The following is a 4,672-nucleotide window of genomic DNA, read 5'->3' as shown; positions in this document are numbered from 1 at the left end:
TGTGTGTGTGTGTATATATGTGTGTGTGTGTGTGTATATATGTGTGTGTGTGTGTATATATGTGTGTGTGTGTGTATATATGTGTGTGTGTGTGTATATATGTGTGTGTGTGTGTATATATGTGTGTGTGTGTGTATATATGTGTGTGTGTGTGTATATATGTATGTGTGTGTGTATATATATGTGTGTGTGTATATATATATATATATATGCATGCTACATTAGGCTGAAAATGATACTGTACATAGTATACTGAAGAGATGTGATTAATTTTGAACACAAACTGTAATGCTTTCAAAACTATTGCAAATCATTCTCAAACTGTGACAGAACATTGGTTAGCCAGCTAGATAACTTTACCCTGGTAAAATATGTAAATAAAACAACAGTGTTCAGTAAATCAAAGTTTGGCATAAAAACACATGATCAATGAATCAAGTAGTCTGATGTTGAGTAGAGATGTTGACTTTCCATTGTGTGAGTGTTTGGAGACATAACCTCATTTTTGGCAGCCTAAGAAGCAGAAACCTGCATTCTGTCTCTCTCGTTCTCTATCTCTGTGTCCCTTTTGTTGTCTCTCTGTTCTTGATAAAGGTTTTCATTCAGAGATGCTAGCGACTGTCCTCCCTCTGTTCCATAAAAACAGCACAAAGCTCTTAGAGAGAATAACAGTGCTAGACAGAATTTACCTTTTCCTTTTTTTGTCCATCTCTCAGATGGAGGAACCCTTCGCCGCCACCCCTTAAAGGTGAGCATGTGCCAACAGTTGCCAGCCCCCCCGCCGCTCTATTTCCATGCCAACACGAAAGGCTCTCAAATCGTGATGGACAAGATGCAGCGCAGCGTGCGCTGAATTGCCAGCTTTTGCAATGCCATCACCTTCACCAACCGGCCAGTCAGAATCTATGAACAGGTCCGGCTCAAGGTATGGTAACCCAACGCTTACCCATTTCCACATGCCACTTTGTGTGGTCCCAAAATAGCCCTAACATATCCTTCTTTTATATCACTCCATCTCAAACTTTCCAGAGGAAGGGAAAACAGAAAGAGAATGCTAGAAATGCTAACATGTGAGGTTGTGCTGTTATCTAGTTCTGGTGAATGAGGTTGTTTGGGAATGAAAAACAAGAATCTGTGTCTGATAAATGCGTCTGCTGGTCTCAATTTATCGCATCACACTTGTTACACAATAACTTTTATAATTTTTTCTACAAATATATGTAATTTTAGCTAACTCTCTTGGTTCCTCTCACTTTTGGTCGCTTCTTTTAGATCACAAAGAAACAGGGATGTTGGAGTGGTGCCCTCCGAGTGGGTTTCAGTTCGGTGGATCCATCAGATTTAAGTTCAGCATGGCTGCCACGGTTCGCCTGCCCAGATTTAGTTAGCGAAAGGGGATTTTGGGCCCGAGCGTTTCCTGAGGAACAATGTGAAGAAGGAACCATTTTGTCCTTCTGGTTGGATAACACAGGACGAGTGTTTTACCGGGTAAACAGCGGCCCTCCGATCTTCTTCTTCGGCGGTGTACCAGCCGGAGAGCCGGTTTGGGCGATCATTGACATATATGGGCTGACACGTGGAGTACAGCTACTAGGTAAGTTCACATGAAATATCAGATTTTACAAATTTATAATGTCCCTTTACATTCTAAACCAAGCAGTCATCAAACTGCCTGAAGCTGGTTTGCCGGATGTCTCTTGAAGTAACTTTCTACACAGTTCAGATGACATGCCATTCAGAGTTTGCGCCGAGTGGAACTGCTGAGCTCCGGGACAGGCATGTAATCTGGGCCAGTATCTGAGCTGTGCTTCACTGAGTACGTGCTGATTGTTCGATGAGTTGTAAAGTTCACAGAGGCCAGTGTGTTTTTGCTGTGCTGAGCACGTTTAAACGATTTAAATTCACAACATTTAAAAATAGAATTCTAGATTTATACCCTCTTATCCTAATTACAAAAACTGCCCAATGGAAAAAGATGGGAGAGATTGGAGCAGTTGCCTAGCAACACTTTCACTTTTAAAATGAAAAACATATGCCGGGGAATTCCAGAATGCTGGCAAAGTGAGAAAAACAATTTGTGCTTAACACAATCAATAAACCCAGTTGAATGGAAAATTAGTATTCCATTCATAATTTAGTTGTAGTGATATTCTGTAGGAACAAGGCCAGGTTTAATTAAGCCAGTTAAGCATGCCTTAATCATTGTTTATTTGTTAAGGCATTGGTAAAGCATACAGATTAAGAATAGAGTTGTTATTGTTGTTTGATATTATTATTTAGCATTTTTCACCTAAAAATTGTTTGGCAGCCGTAATATGGTCAAAGGTTGACAGTATTTAGGAAACTTTTGAAACTATTATCGTACCATTATAAGCTATACATTTGGTACCATTTAGATTTTTTATTTTTTTTATTTTTTTTTATTTGTTTGTTTGTTTGCTCTGTTAGAATCATTCTAGAAATCATTCTATTCTGATTTGATCCTCAACAAACATTTCAGTTTATTTGAACATTGAAAACATTGCTTAATATTTGTGTGAAAACTATGATAATAAAAGCATAAATTTGAAATAGAGATATTTTTCAATATTATAAATGTCTTTACTGTCACTTCTGATCAATTTAATGGTCTTTGCTAAATAAAAATACTAATTTAAAAAAACAAATTATATATATATATATATATATTACTGACCCCACACTTATGAACAATAGTGTAGTATCAGATGTATCAGTACTGAGAAGAATCAGTGAATTGTTTTATTAAACCAGTGCATATAAATGACTCAAACAGATTTACTAAATTGAATCAAACTTCACAATACTGATGTTTAGACAAACATGTTTGTTTAGTACCTCAGTTGTCTCAGCTACTGTATAAGCCTGTTTATGCAAAAAGCATTTTGTAACATTACACTGCTGCTTGTTGGAAAAAGTAGCTTGTTACTGAAGAAGCTACATTGTTTTGAAAAGAGCTGAGCTACTGTCTAAAAATTAACCTAATTTAGCATTGCTACTTTTAGTTAATTGCTTCCTTACACTTACAAAAAACAAAGCTACAGTAATAGAAAAATCATTTGTTTTCATGTTTTTTTTGTACAATTTTAGTACATTTTAGTGAATGCATTACTATATTCTATTTTAAAAATATCTTCTTTCTCGGTCTCTCTCTCTTACGTTTGAGTAAAAATAGTCAGTGTTTCCAGTGTCAGATAGCAGTATGTCTTAGCAGTGAGAACGGGCTGTGTTCAAAAGCATAGAAAGCATGTATATGTATTGATATCAGGGGTCAGTGTTGGTGTAACTTCAGTTAACCCTTGGGACATCTAGACTAATTTAACCTTCATTATATAACCTGATCTCAGCTTTCAAACCTACTATGCAAATACACATACACCCTGTCATATTTTGCTTCTTATCTAGCTAGCAACTTCCACTATGTGTATTCAAGCCTATTTTCAGTTGCACTTTGCCTCTGTATAAATACACGTGCATAGTTGGTTTATAGATGAACACTAATCATGCCGCCAGCGATCCGCACATGCTGTGCTCTCTCACGTTACCTCTGCTTCCAAAATGTGTTTATAGTCGGCTGGTCAGATGCTGTGTCTAAAATCTCCTCCTGTTCTCACTAATGTAGATCACACCACATCTGGCATTTAGTCAAAGTGGTTCAGTGCTGGATGGAAGGTCCCTTGTACTGTTGGTCATCACGTATTACCTACATGTGCTTTGTTTTTTGTAAAAATAAAATTAATGCTTTGTATGGATAGAGTATTTTTAGACTTTAAAAATCAGTATGACACAGAAGTTACTAATAATATTGGACCAATGCACGTGTTTCCTTCCTTTTGATCTTTCGTTTCATGACCCCAGTGTCACTGAAGCTTCCATGTCTCAATAATTCCTGTTCAGACTAGTCAGTGTCAGCTAAAGGCAGTTCAGTGGATGACAGCGACGTCAAGACCGAAAACTAAAAACGGCCGAGAGATGAACATCTACCACGTCTGAGAATGTTTCTGCTGATGCGGCTGCAGTGAAAGTTATAGCAGACCAGTAATTTCCATCACTGAAGCTCTGGTGTTCTCATCAGTGGCTGTCCACTGTGCATGGCCAGTGGCAACGTTTTTACTGACTTGGGTCAAAATGAATAACCACCCAGTACAATTATACTGATGCTGCTGATTGCAGGCTACATGAGCAATAGATTTTTATGAAGAAAATATGAATGTGGCTTATGCATGCAAAACTCACTGCCACAATGTTAGCGTGTTGTGGATGGTTGCCAAGGTGTTGCTATGCAATTGCTAATTAAAAACAAAAATTTTTTTTAGCATGGTCCATCAATATCAGAAAATCCAGAAAAAAATAATATTAAATAATAATAATTATATATAAAAATACATTTTAATTTGTTTTTTTTCAGATGGATACATATTTTTTTAACAGTATAGTGTATACACGAATTATTTTTTGGGGTCAGTAAGATTTTTTAAATGTTTTTCAAAAAGTCTTATGGTCACCAAGGCTGCGTATATTTAAAAATATAGCAAAACAGTACAATTGAGAAATGTTACTGCATTTTAAAATAAAATAAAAAAATTATAAATTAAAATTACATTTTTTTTATATATATATGTATGTATGTATGTATGTATGTGTATATATGTAT

At 36.3% G+C, this 4,672-nt stretch overlaps 1 long non-coding RNA gene across 1 annotated transcript in view; it reads left to right on the top strand.

Annotated features, from left to right (window-relative positions):
• The window catches only part of LOC107668602 (uncharacterized), an 11,996-nt gene extending 9,834 nt beyond the window's left edge, over positions 1 to 2,162 (top strand). Inside the window, exons 2-4 of the long non-coding RNA XR_001631913.1 lie at positions 717 to 925; positions 1,273 to 1,594; positions 1,719 to 2,162. This is a non-coding gene — a long non-coding RNA (uncharacterized LOC107668602). The remainder of the gene's footprint in view (positions 1 to 716; positions 926 to 1,272; positions 1,595 to 1,718) is intronic.
• Positions 2,163 to 4,672: the final 2,510 nt, after the last annotated feature.

This window comes from Sinocyclocheilus anshuiensis, unplaced genomic scaffold (genome assembly GCF_001515605.1).
Source record: "Sinocyclocheilus anshuiensis isolate Anshui unplaced genomic scaffold, SAMN03320099.WGS_v1.1 scaffold2047, whole genome shotgun sequence".
Taxonomy (NCBI): Eukaryota; Metazoa; Chordata; class Actinopteri; order Cypriniformes; family Cyprinidae; genus Sinocyclocheilus; species Sinocyclocheilus anshuiensis.
Note: the sequence above shows the minus strand (reverse complement) of the source record. Positions and strands in the feature narration are given on the sequence as shown.